The sequence below is a fragment of the Lactuca virosa genome, chromosome 3 (genome assembly GCF_052849685.1).
Source record: "Lactuca virosa cultivar CGN04683 chromosome 3, Lactuca_virosa_CGN04683_v6, whole genome shotgun sequence".
In the NCBI taxonomy this organism is placed as follows: Eukaryota; Viridiplantae; Streptophyta; class Magnoliopsida; order Asterales; family Asteraceae; genus Lactuca; species Lactuca virosa.
In genome coordinates this window covers 70,963,392-70,978,585 of record NC_136428.1, presented here as the reverse complement: position 1 = coordinate 70,978,585, position 15,194 = coordinate 70,963,392, and the positions used below count along the sequence as shown (strand labels likewise).

Here is a 15,194-nt window from a genome sequence, read left to right as displayed (position 1 = left end):
GAAATCAAACATCATCTTCTTCCTATTGGCCGTTGTAACTTGTGGTGTACACTGCAATTAACCACGACCACGGCAGATCATGAACCACCGGGGTGGTGTTCACGGTCCATGGTCGTTGCCACCTAGACCACGAGATGGCTTGTTGCAGGTACTCCAGACGGCCTAATTCACACTTGTCATTAAGTGACCGACAAACTTGGGAAAAAAAATAGATAGACGTCGGCAACGTAACCAAAAGAAGAGTAATAATAGTAACAAAAGTACACTTATTGCTACTTTATTAAACGGCAACAACATCTGAACCCAAGAGTACATTTATTGCTAGTTTGTAATGAAGTAATCAAAGGGAGGTAGAGTCCGCACGTTTCCATTGCTGACACTGTGACCGCTTCATATAGTTTACCTCCGATATATGTCTTCATTTCTAGTTTATTAAAGAAAAAACAAAAACTAAATACATACTTTAATCTAATTTCATCAATAGAAGAGCTTCATATGTCGGAAAGAGACGATGAGAAAACTGGTATACTTTGTGGACGCCTAAAGAAATTTTCCGGATCAACTTTTGCCTTGATTCGAATCAACCTCTTGAAATTATCCCTCTTCCAGTACCTTTCACCCCAAACACTTGCTTCTTTATAATTAGCATTTCCAACACCAAAATCAAGATCGTTATAGTTCGAATATGCCTCCCGTGGGTTCTTTGAGACATAAGGTGTCAATAATTCTTCCAAGCTTCGCAACCAAGATAACCTCCTAAGGGATGTAGGGGTTGTGTCTGAAGCTTGACCGTTAAAATTGACAGTCTTGAGAACTTGTAACAATACCCCAGCTCTATGAGGATATGGAATTGCAGTCTCAGAGTAATCAGCCATCCTTCCTCCAAAAGGATTGATCATTAGAAGCGCTGATTCATCATTTTCCATAAACTTTTTCCAAATCTTTTTTAGCCCGCTAATGGGGATAGGTTTTCGGATATAGTCTGATTTACTTTTGTTGTTGAGCTTGGCTATCGCAGACCGGTTTGTGAGAATCTCGGTTGGGAGGGAGCTTGGAAACCCCCAAAACACAAGGGTCGACTGGATCATTTTAATTTCTTCACAAATCTTTCGTGTAACACCGAGCTCCGGAAACTTTTCGTCCAACAATGGAAGCAATGTGTCGGTAGTGCCTTGATAAATTCCTTCGAACATAATATTGATGGTTTTCTTGGTAGTGTTGCCGATATATATATCGAACACCTGTGTTCTTATATGTAAATTTCTATCAATAGCTGGTATAACGGTTTGATATTTATGGAAGATTTCGGTTGCCCCTTGTTCCAAAGTTTTATTCAGTATAAAGACTGTTACTTTTTCTGGAACAGGAACCAACCTCAGCTTCCATGCAAGAACGATTCCGAAACTTGAAACACCACCACCTCGAATAGCCCAAAACAAATCTTCGCCCATGGATTTTCTGTCAAGAATGTTTCCGTTGACATCCATGAAGCGGGCATCAATAACATTATCTGCAGCAGTACCATATTTCCTCAACAGGTTTCCATAGCCAGCACCACCCATGTATCCGCCAACACCCACCGTGGGGCAAACTCCTGCCGGGAAATACAAGGTGTCGGTTTTCTGAGAAATAGCGTAATAGACTTCACCAAGCACGGCGCCCGCCTGGACCCACGCAGTACTGTTTGCTACATCCACGTCGATAGACCTCATGTTAGTGAAATCAAGCATAACAAAAGGAACATCAGCAGTGTACGAGAGGCCCTCGTAGTCATGCCCCCCGCTCCTGATTCTAAGCTCGTAACCATGTTCCTTGGCGCAGAAAAGAGTCGTTTGGATCAGTGTTTCTTCCACAGGCGTAACTATGACTGATGGCCTACGAGTGGAAGGTTTAAGGAATCTAGTGTTTTGGACTGCAACTTGCCAAATAGGTAGGAAAGAAGCATTGGCAGAGGTAAAAGTGAGTTGAGAGACGCTGACATTATTGGAGTTGGATTTTATGCAGCTTATGAAATCTTCAGAACCTGGTGTAGCATCAAGAATAGAAGATAAGGCTGCCCAGGAAGTAGAAAAGGAAAGAGTTAAAACGAAGAGGAAGACAGAAGACTTTGGAAAAGACTTCTTCATGTCTTGATGAGTTTGGTTCATGGTCGTGCCTGCCCTGCCATATTTATAGAGTAAATAGTGTAGAAGGGACTGCAAGTGGGGCTATAAATAGGTGGATGAGAAAAGGAAATTCAATTCACTCTTCAATTCTGTTAAGACTCTTGGAAATGGATTGATTGACACGTGAGTTTTCTTTTATTAGTTTTCTTTATCCTCTCCGATGATCAAATATTCATTGACTTTGCATATATATATATATATATATATATATATATATATATATATATATATATATATATATATATATATTAACATCTTGTTATTTCTATACTAATATACTAATATTTTGCTGGGATAATCTCTATTCTAACAAATAAATAGTTTTAATCTTCTTTTGACAAGTGTCACTCTAATACAACTCATTATTAATATTATGTCATGTGTCATGTAGATATATTAAACAACTCATTTCAAAATTCAAATTTATATTTTCTAATTACATGTTAAATTTGAAATTATAATAACTTTAAAAAATTGATACATCTCTTAATTAATAATTTATTTAAAATGATTTATTTTGAAATAATTGATTAATAGTTATAAATTTTTATTATGAAAGTTTAATTAATTTTATAACCAGTGGTTCTCACGAGTTATAAACTAGTTCTAATTATATTATCGTAATCCATCTACTTTTACGGTTTTGCCTATATTATCATTTTGATATTAAATTTATTAAAAACTTATATTTATCCGTACTATGTATTTTACAAAATCTACAAATTTTTGTGTGGTCGAAAAGTAGATATCCGTACATCATATATCTATAAAGTATGGGATTTTCTACAGATGCAAATATGAAATTTAGCATATGGTTGGGAAATAGATTTTCCATACATCGCATACCAAAAATAGTAAAATATGACAGTATTCCAACATTTTCAGCGTTGGAAATTTAATATATATCATTCGATTAAACTAGTTTGTTTATCGTTTAGATACACTAGTTTGATCCAAAATCAGACCGTAAATGATAAATGAACTTATGATCATTTAATACCGTTTTGATCCAAAATTCATTTTCATTTTCTATAATTTTTTCAAATTTGTAGTTTTTAAAAAAAAGTAATATAACATGTGTTGAATGGTATATTCTCGTTACCTTGTAATCCCAATCTACACACGTTATATATATACAAAATAATTTATAACCTGTGGGAACTACAGTTACAAAATTAATTGCACTTTCATAGTAGAAACTCATGATTATTAATTAATTCATTAAAATAAATTATTAATTAAAAAATATTCTATGTAGTTGTGTAAAATTATAATCATTGATTAATTTTAAATTTACATGTTAACCGTAATGTTTTAAAAAAAATATTTCTTATGTAAAATCTATAAATATATCACATTGTAATTTGTTTAATTTTAAATTTAGATTTTAATTGTAATGTTTTAATTTAAATAATTAAATTAAATTTGAATATGTATTTATATTCATGGCATACTAAGGCCCAAAAAGGAAATGGAGTAATTTTATTGTTTATGGAAACTTATTTAATGTGTGAAAATGCAATTCAAAAAGAAGAACCACAAAAGTGACACGTGACATATGAAATTAATGAGGAAGTGTAATACTTTGACACATGACAGAAGGATATGAAACTTATTCTTTTATTAGAATAGAAAGATTACAAAGAAGGCTTTGGACCGAGGGCTAAGGCTTTATTTATTTATTTATTTTATTTATTTTTAACAGTTGGCCTTCAATTAAAACCAACAAAAAAGTTGGAATTACATGGTACAATACAATTGGTTTTCAACCCAAGAGTTTCAAATCAAATTCCTATCCCATTTCGCTCTACTCTTAATCCATAAAAAGGCCAAAGCCTTGACATCATAGGCTAAAACTAACAGACTCTTGACCTTAGTATTGGTATTGAAGATCATGTTGTTCCTATATTTCCATATAGTCCATAAGAATGCTCTTGATATCGCTTCTAAGGTGTCTAAAGACATACTTCCCACGTTTACATTAGAGTTTACCCCCAACAAGTCTTCTAAGGAGTCCGTTGAGGCAGGAAAATCATTTCACCAAGTCTGTATATGGCCTTCAATCTCCAGTGTCTTGGAACAGTTATTGAATATGTGTACCTCGTTCTCTTCGAAAGCATTGCATAAAGGACAGAAGGTGTTAGAAATATTTACTCCTCTCCGTGCAGGATTTAATCTGGTGGACAATATGTCAAGTCTCACCCGCCATATGAAGATATTTATTTTCCTTGGAAACACCTTGGACCAAATGGTTGGCAAGTTCGTACTCTCGAGTAGTTGAATGTCGATTTCCTTTCTTAAAGTAGAGACCGTATACTCCCCTCCTCCATTAAGACTCCATCCCCAGTTATTTGTGATAATAGTACCCCCTGTCTCAACATTCTTGTAAAAAAGATTATTTAAATCTAAGTTGTATTGTTCTAAATCGATGTTGACGATACTAATTCTTCCCCAAACTGTGTTCCTGCTAAGCTAACAAACAAACTTATGGGCCAATGTACATATACAGTAACAAATTCCCCATAGTTTTGTCTGGAGAGAGCTTTCAAACATAGAACTGATTTTGAGGTTAAAAGAATGTAGACGAGAGACCCTTTGTGAAGATGTCAACATACATGAGTTGAGGCTGGAACATGAAAAACCTAAACTAAGCCTGCAACCAGATCCTGAACAAAACGAATGTTTATCTCTATATGTTTGGTACGTTGTTGTTGGATTTGATTCGAATACATGTAACTTACAATGATCATGTCATATCAAGTGATGGTTATTATGGGAGGCAGACAAAGGAGCTCACGAAGGATATTATGAATCCAACAAGTCTCGACAACTATATTTTTGATGTGTGTGAAATGCACTAGTTTTAATCCTACTAACACAAATTAAACACACGAAAGGCAGTGTACCTATCGATTAGCAATATAGTTCAAGCAAGTAGGGTATCGAACACAGAGAACGGTAACAATTAAACTAACTACTAAAATTATCTTAAATAAAAACAAGTAATAAAGAGATGGGTTTTCTCTAGTTTTGCAAGACTAGAAACTTAAGCAATTAACTAACACTCAAACAAAGACAATTAACAACTAAAGGAAATAGAATGTAACTAGATTCAATAATAAAAGAGACTTCTGTTTAGATTCGACTCACTTATTCCTATGGTTGATTTCATGGTAAGTGCAATGGATTAATTCATCATTGGCTACCGATTTCTAATGTGATTAGATTCATGTTCACTACTACTAATCCTTAGCAAATAAATTAATTCAAACAATGGCCAATTGATTAAACTCATAAGTTTCCTAGTTATGCAATCCGGATCAAGTAAGACTTGTAATATTAGTTAACTAAATTTATCAATTCAATCAACTCATGTATGGTTGTTCATCACACATGCTCACACATTAAGTTACTTATTTTCTAGTTAATCCTAGGTTCATATTCACTAATACTAGGCATATAATATTGTTTTCACAAAAACCATATGATACAAGGAATTAAGAAGATGTTCATGCAACTTAATAAACTTGATAATTAACAGAAAATAATTATTGTCAACACATAAGAGTCTTTAACAAGCTTAACAAGACAATTCACCAAATCAAATTAATCCAAACCATAAAATCAAACCATATTCCTAAGTTTATCTAGTCTAAACAGAAGTTATGAGTTTTTAGCTCATATCTACAGCGATTAACATCTCAAAAATGAAATCTAATGATAGAAACATAGTTTATGCAAAAGATTTAGAGAAGAGTATGTGTTTATTGCCTTTGATCTCTTCCAAATTGATCTCTAGGTTGAATTCTCGAAAACCAGGGCTCCAAGAATACTTCTAATCGCCAATTAGTCGCCAAAAAGATCCAGGAAAACTTAGGGTATCAGGCAATAATGTCATTTATATAGATTTCTGAAAACAGGGGCAACTCGTCGAGTTCCTTTGACAGAATCGACGAGTCCGTCACTTAAAACCCGTGTACGGAAAGGCTTTAATTGTTCACGAATATTCTAATCAACTCGTTGAGTTGATGGCCAACTCGCCGAGTTCTTCACATTTTAAGCTTTATTTCTTCAAACTTTAATTCCCGAACTTCCGATCGCTAGTCCCGCTTCCTTTTTCACTCAAGCATGTCTTTTAGGCTGAAAATATAATTTTAACATAATTAAGTACCTTTTGTTCAATAATTGAGACAAAATATCCAAAAAGTATTAGATATTATACAGAATATATGACTAAATATGCACATATCAAAATACCCCACACTTGACTTTTGCTTGCCCCCAAGCAAAACCGAATTTAAGCACACTAGCATCATATAAAACAATCCCAATCAAACCCATCCATTATGCCAAGACCGCAACGCATGCATTTGTGTCTAAATTTTTTCCTAAGGACCCCCGTAATCCTAAATACTTACAATCCTCATAAACACTCACCACTTTTTCTGAACAACGCTCATTTTATGCATCCCTCCGAATCCATCCGCAGAAAACTTTCTTAACCTCAAGGTATTTTTGGTTAAGCTACCCAAGCATACATAATCTAGAAAAACTACAACTTTTGATACCAAAGTGGAGCTCTTTTTGAATTCTTCACTTCCTTGAATATTTAAATTTAAATTTCTTTGAATTCACCACCTTTTTGTTTGATTTTTTTGGTATCTTCAACTTTTTGAATTTCTTCAGAATTTTGATCTTTGAATTTTATATTTTGATAACTCCAAAACTCTTTCAACTTTTTGATAATTTCTCTATCTTTATTTATATCTCACTTTTTTCACTCAATTCCTACATGTTTAAGAAAAGGAGCTTAACTTCAACCTTTATTGGTTAAAGGGATTAGTCTATATGTGCAATGACTACTTAAGCTTTCCTGGATACATTTCAAGTACACGATGCTAAACATATTGCTTCCTTCAAACTAAGCGAGGTTGTGTTTTTGTCCCATGATTTCACTAGAATAAAGGGGGCCACAAATGCACTAGAACGTGTATAGGCCCAACTAAACATTTGGGTCCTCAAAGAATCATCAAACACAATACTAGCATGAATCCTAATTGCTTTACCAATTTTTTTCTAAATTAACCCTAACAATTTGTTTATGCAAATTTTTTTCAAAATTTAACTAAAATTCTAAATTAACTAATATAACCAACCCCCTACCACACACTTAATTTATGCAATGTCCCTATTGCATATTATGCATGATAAAGAACAATAAAGAAAAGAGGGAATTGGAACAAACTCCCCTGGGATAGTAGTTGTGAGGTTGATCTTCTTCATTTAAAGCTCCATCTTCAATTGACTTTAGGCAGGGAACAACTCATCCATACCTTGGGTGTCAAAATCTCGTGTGCACAACTCCAAAAATAAAGGAAAAGCTCTTGGAAATGCCCGGAAAATATTCTTCAAAAGTACAGCCAATTGCCCGCATCAAATGTAATCAAATCATCAACTTGAAGGTAAGAGAATAAGCAACTCTTTGAGTCCATATGGTGACTCGCCAAGTTGAAGCGTAATGCTGGCAGAAGTCGCGATTTTTCATAAGGACTCGTCGAGTAGTAGTATGATACTCGACGAGTTGGCACGCTGTACGCAAAAATATGCTTTCTGCTTCAGGTCCGTTTTTGGGTGTTTAGGATAGTACCAAAGTAACACTCTCCCTCGTTTTTCTTTAGTAAAGAGACACTTATAACTGCTCTAATTTTCGGACTCGAAACCGGACTCAAAAGTCTTATTCTTCTCGCTTAGACTCGACTTTTCTCGTTTACGTCTCACTCTATATTCTTGCATTCATTCCCTCACCCCTAAACTAAAAAGATCAAAAACAAACACACAAGTAATAAAAAAGGAAAACAAACTTAAAATCCTACTTACTAATCGTCCGAACATCAACCAAACAAATAAAAACAAAACACACCAAACCAAATAAAAACTCTCTTAAACAAACCACACAAATAAAATTTAAAAGGATAATTAATCTTCTTCTTCTTCTTCGGTGCCTCCGAATCCGCTTCCACCCGCACCACTTCTTCTTGAATTCAACCGTTCCTCCCAACTTCTAACAGACGGGTACTCGGGGCCATCCATCCGCGGTATGTTTAAATGGCTCATTATGTGGGTGAGTGTCATATGGTTGTAGTTCATGCTTCGCCCCAAGTCATCTTGATATTGCCTCGACTCCACACTAGCCCAATCCATTGGCAACTCGTCATCAACTGGAATCACGGGGGGGAGGGGGTCTTCACGTATATTTCCTTCCTTTTGCCTAACCTTCCTACCTGGTTGTTCGGGTGCCACCACCTCATCATCATCCGGGATGGTAAAGTCACCACCATAGTCTTCCACTATTTTCGCCCTCCTAAAAAGAATTGGATTAAATTTAGGTGTTGGTAGCATCGTCAAAACATTTCTGTCTCCCTTCTCCAAGATACCATATGATCTTGCCAACTTGGTCATGAACTGAAGGGTTTTAAGCATTCTAACACTCCTAAGGTGTACATGCAACCCTATATACCTTGGATCTATGTTTTCTCTATTATACATGCAAGCTTCAACTTTCCAAGGTATTACCCTAACTAGCATACAAAAACTTTGATACAAGGGTAATAAAACAAGTAAGATGACATACCTTTTGTTGTAGTTGGAAGCCTTGGAGTATTTGTCCTTTAAGAACTTAGCACCAATAGTGTGGATGCCTCAAGTGGAATCACAACACACCATGGACAAAGAATGGCATTTTTTAGAGAGAATCTTCATACACCAAAAACCGTCCATATAAACTCCAAGAACACATTAGTCATCTTTTTGGCTATGGAGTAACATATTTATATGTGGAATTCCAAAGGTCATGGGTTAAACATAATCCATACCCATGGGTTTATGATCCATGGTTCATGTGGCCCAACTCTTCATGTATCCATACATAAACTTAGTCCAACATGCATCATAAGCCCAACATATAAATATAACTAATTAACACAATTAGTTCCCATTGATTTAATTAGTCTCTTTTGATCATTAAATTAATTCCAAACTAATTCTTGATCAATACTAATTAAATCACATGATTTCATATCAATATATTAGAACTTATACTATATTAATAAACCATAAATAACCTCTTCTCAAAAGTCCATCCTAACAAATTGTCCTGATGATATGCAACCCAAATGGACCATGCTACTCTCGGGTCAAGTAAATACCAATTATAGTTATGGGCTTAGACACCTAATCCAACAGTCTCCCACTTGGATAAGTCTAATAGCTATTATTGCAAGTATGAATCCAAAATCCCGACTAGAAATCGTAGCTCTTAAAAGCCGCTGTCGAACTCTGACCTAGTCAATGATGCATCCATTAGATAAGGGATCATATATTCCTCCATTCTAGATATCATACGGACTAAGACATGGATCATAATTATTCTCTCGGTCCATCTGTTGTTTCCCGATTTCCGATTTATGACGACCGACTAATTGAACAAATGAAATCAGTCTAGGCTCGACCGAGCGCTTAGGGGTGTCATCACTAAATCATCGAGGGGGCCACAGATATCACTTTTATCCTTCCAAGGGTAAAAGGAATGGATAAACTTCGACTCATATGCTTGCTCTATTTACTCATCAAATCACACACAATGATGCGTTTTATAACACCAAGTTACTGGTGCGTTTTCACATCATCAATGTGCAACCGACTTGTAAAGTGCAAATCATATCTCTTAGTTTCAAGAATATAAGATATTATCGTCTCATGATCACTCATGATCAAATCCATGAAGTGATTCAAATGAGAGTGGGTTGAATCCAATACTCGAATCTTATTCCAGGAGCACTCATGAACACTGCAACTATGTCTAAAACACCTAGACAAACTACAGACCTATTCATGACAGTCTTGCCTCAATACCTACTTCCAAAGTATGATTGACTGTGGGTGGTTTGAATAACCTAGTTATTCAGGAAGTCAAAACATGCAAAGTGAAACACAAAAATAATACTAATCCTATATGGCCCCATAACTTTGAGTGCCATATTGATTACTCATTATTCATTGTATAATGTTTCGAATAATCAACTTAATACTAGAATTAAAACAATAGTTATGCCATTCTCCAAGCATGCACACTATGTTTCTCTATTATCCTTACTTTGTGAAATATATCAATTGACAATATTTCAATGATGCTCATTTCACAATCCCAAATCCTTACTGTAAATGTAAGAATATCAAATTCTTGCCATTTATTGTAATTTGTTAGATTCTAAACTTATATGCAGTGATCCTTTTGTAATGACTACGCACAAAAGTCACAAAGACTTGGCAACAAACATTACAAAGTATTCCAATGGAGAGCAATTACATGGAAACGAAGTCTCAAATTCAAAGTACATTCCTTTGAACATCCTTCTTGCATTAAGTTTTCTAATCTTACACAAATTTAAAGAATAACTTCCACTTATGGAAACATTTCCATATTCCCATTTTGACCATCACTTCTGAACAAGAGTTACCTCTTCTCAGAGTATGTCAATATGGTCCTTTCCAAAATTTAAAATATACTTCCAACTGTCCATGAGCAACCAATCTTTGGTAAACCTCAAATTGTCCTCGACAATTGCTTAACCATTTTAGTCATATCCGGTTCTAGACATTTTTCCCTCTTAATGCCTTAGGCATTTGGAAAATTAGAACGAATGAATATTATAGCACATATAATCGATCCTATATCCGAAGCATATGGGACACTATTCATGATGTCTCACATAAAGACATGATACTAGACCAGTCTTTTGCTATAATATTTCTATTTGCCATATTCTCATCATTCGAATTATGAAAAGGGATGCCGTAATCATAGTCGAATTTTTGAGAACGCAAATAATATTTCTATATATAGAATTTCCTCATGTTGAACAATTCCAACATAACATTCATATATATATATACTTGACTAAATTTGATTAATATCTCAATCTAAGCTTTTAGAATTGGAATTAAGTATAGTTTTCTCTCCCTTAATTATAGAAAACCAACTTTTCAAACCCTGCAACTTTGCAAAGTGAAACCTTTTGTTTTCTATAATTAACATTGCTAACTTGCAACACTTAACATAATAATCATGCTCCCACTAACATGATAATCATATCCTTATTAGCATAACACTTATGCTCCCACTAGCTTTGACATGTATCCAGAAATCAGCTGAAGTTCTAGAAATCAATACTTTATTGACTTTCATTACCAAAGTTCATATTTCTAATACGAGATGCTTCGATAAGACTTTATCTAGGCTTCTCAAAATCATACACCTTTCTTCAGATAACACACATGCGTGTCTAAACAATTTAAGAACTTACAACAATAAGTCTTAAATGTTTGGACTTTTTGCCATTCCTCGCAATTCGAATTATGAAAAGGTATGCCATAATCATAATTAAATTTGAGAATGCAAATATCATAATTGCTATCTTCTTAAAATCTACTTAGTGAAAGCGTTTCCTCACAACATTTTCATGAATTGGAGAGAAACCTTCTGACACTTAGATTTTATGGTGTGTATGTTCCTATCCATGGGAATTTGTCAAACCATAATCATAAGACAAGGTAAGTGACAAATCCAAACTCATATGGACTGAACTTGTTCAATCTCAATTTCTTTCCACCTGGCAGCACAAGGGCCTACCATGTTGCCACACCCCCAAACCAGAACGGCGGAAACGGTCGGGGGCGGAGGACGTCATGTACAGTATCATAACAATGCATAATAGTAAAACAAGAAACAACATCATCCATTGCATTAATAATATAATTTTAATACAGGTGTGTTCTGTGTATAGTTTGAAAGACACCAAAATATGAATCAAAATAAAAGACGAGTCTTGAACATGCTCCGTCTTCTCAAAACCTGGTCATCGGTACCTGTCTACTGGTGACCTGAGAATACAAGTTATTTTGAAAGCGTAGATCAACATTAAAGCTGGTGAGTTCATAAGTATTTTAGTGTCGTTGTTCGTATAAGTTTAATGAAACATGTTTGCAAGTGTTTGATGTAAATGTTTGTAAGTGTTTGATGTAAATGGTTGTATACTTCCTAGAAAATCCTATAGTTTCTACTAAAGTAGTCTTCTACCAAGACCCGACTGTTTTGTATGTTTATCCTTTTGTAAAAGTGAGTGTTTTTACCATGTATGACTAATCATTACCAGGAAATAGTTTACATTACCGTTTATGTGAGAAGATCACTATATGAATGTAATGGGAAAATGAAGATGTACAGTAGTATTGTATATAAGTAACTACAGATGTACTAACTACCTTAAACCAGTTTGTTTAATTAAGGTAAAATGTGATGAGATTATAACCATACTTGATTGACTAGTAAACACGACGATCAAAGACGTCGAAATGATATGACATTCGTCACCCGTAGACCTGCAGGTACCACTGTAGCTAGCAGCAAGGTGTAGGATGGTCAATCCCGTATAGATCTATGCACAAACTCACGCTCTCCCTCAAGGAGACTCTGGTTACAAATCGTGACACAACAGTATATTGTCGTGCCATGAAGTAGTGGTTCAAATTAATGTTATCTTGTTTTTGTATTAGTGTAGTATATTCCTTCTGTTCTAGTGTATAGTATGTTCCTTCTGTTCTAGTGTATAGTATGTTTCTTCTGTTCTAGTGTATAGTATGTTCCTTCTGTTCTAGTTATTAGTATGTTCCTTCTGTTCTAGTGTATAGTATGTTCCTTCTGTTCTAGTTATTAGTATGTTTGAATTGACTTATGTATGAACTGACTCTTGTAAGTTTCATTGTTCTAGAAATAGTGAGTAGTAACCTCCTAAACATACCTATTATAGTTTACTAGTACTGTTGTTTGAACGACTGATTATGTTTGAACACCTTTGCTACCCAAAGGTAATGAACTGATTGGAAGAACTTTTATATATATACATATACATAATATATAACTAAGATTTAAACAACACTCGGACAAACAACCGATACCCTAAGTCCACAACCAAACAAGGAACAGGAAATAAAGCGAGTTATCAGTCCTAAGCCCTTTCAACCTTATTTATATAACTATATCCACATAGACATGATTTTGACAAATATATAAGTTTAAAAGAGTTTGATAAAGAGTTTAGCATATAAAAGAGTTTTAACCATTTGAATGGTTATAGATGACTTGATGTCAGTTTATAAAATGTTTTGAAATAGTTTGTTTGATAACACAGTTTTGAAGTATAAGAAATCCACTTGTTTGATAGTTATTAATCACATGTGATTGATACAATAACTATAATGTTTTCTACTTGTATTCCCCCCATAAAAGCATTTAAAATCATTTAAAAGATAAGTTAGGGGTATGAACTCACCTGTAGTGAGTGATTCGAATGAAAGATCGATATAGGATGCTAAGTATGCCAAGTGAAGCCTCGAGCACAAATGGATCCTATTAAGCATATAATGACACATATATGTAAATAATTAGTGTATAACACAACTAATCATGTTAGGGAACAACCTTAGGGACTAGGAAACACTTGGAATGAAGTGTTACAATCACACATGATTTCACTAAAGGTGTTTACGGTCACACAAGGGTGTGTTTACGGCCTAGATGTGTTTACGGCCAAGGTGTTTACGGCCTAGATGTTTACGGCCAAGGATGTTTACAGCCAAAGATGTTTACGACCTAAGAGGTTTACGACCAAAGATGATCATGAGAAGGGTTTACGGCCAAGGGAGAGTTTACGGCCGTAAACTCTTGATGTTCATGCTAAAATGGTTGATTCTTGGTTGCAATACAAGAGCTTCTAATGGATAACTAGTATATGGAAATGATACTTACGGTTTGGAAGCTTGAAGGGGTGTTCACGGCCCAAAGAACTAGTGTGTGTTCTTTGTGATTTGAAGATCTAACCCAAAAGAGATGAATTCACGGATGAAATCATAGGGTTTTACTAGATCAAGAAGGATATCAACTAATAATGAAAGAATCACTTACAAATTTGACGAGAAATGGAAGTGTTCTTGATAATACTTGTGAGAGAAATGAGTGTTCTTGACTTGAAGATGTGAGAAGTGAAGAAAAATGAAGGAAAATCATATATAAGGAGTGGAGTTCACGGCTAGACATGAGTTTACGGCTGTAAACTCCATGTGATGAAGTTTTCCGGCTTGAATGCTACACAATGAACTCTAGTAGATACTTCCTAACACCCATTCCTTGAATGTACTAGGCTTAGAACACACAAACAGACCCTTAACAAATCTAAAAGATAGCAGAAACAAGTCTGACTTATGATTGAATTGAATGGCTTTACAAGATAGAAATTTCGGGTTGTCACATCATCCCCCCGTTAGAGAGAATTTCGTCCTGAAATTAGAGTTTAAGAAAATACAAATAATTAAGTAAAAAGATGAGGATATTTCAGTTTCATTTGATCCTAGTGCTCCCAAGTGAATTCAGGTCCCCGCTTGGCATTCCAGCGAACCTTCACTATCGGGATATGACTTTGTTTCGTTTGCTTGACCTCTCGGTCCATGATCTCTACTGGTTCTTCCACAAAGTTGAGGCTCTCGTTGATCTCGATCTCATCGAGTGGGATTACAAGAGTCTCGTCGGACAGACACTTTTTCAGGTTCGAAACGTGGAAAGTAGGGTGTATGTTACTAAGTTCGTGAGGTATTTTGAGTTTGTAAGCTACAGGGCCGATTCTAGAGAGAATCTCGAAAGGCCCTACGTATCTTGGATTTAGCTTTCCACGCTTTCTGAAGCGTATAAAGCCCTTCCAGGGTGAGACCTTCAATAGAACGCGGTCACCAACCTGGAATTCCAAAGGTTTCCTTCTCTTGTCTGCGTAGCATTTCTGTCGGTCTCTAGAGGCTTTCAATCATTCACGAATATGAACGATCTTCTCTGTCGTTTCCCGAATGATCTCTGGACCTGTGAGAGTGCTGTCAGGAACTCGTCCTTTAGCTAACTGTGTGTCACCCACTTCAGCCCAACAGAGA

The 15,194-nt window shown here is 35.1% G+C and overlaps 1 pseudogene; it reads right to left on the bottom strand.

Annotated features, from left to right (window-relative positions):
* Positions 1-246: 246 nt before the first annotated feature.
* LOC145165929 (tetrahydroberberine oxidase pseudogene) lies at positions 247-2,168 on the bottom strand (annotated as a pseudogene).
* Between the last annotated feature and the right edge of the window lie 13,026 nt (positions 2,169-15,194).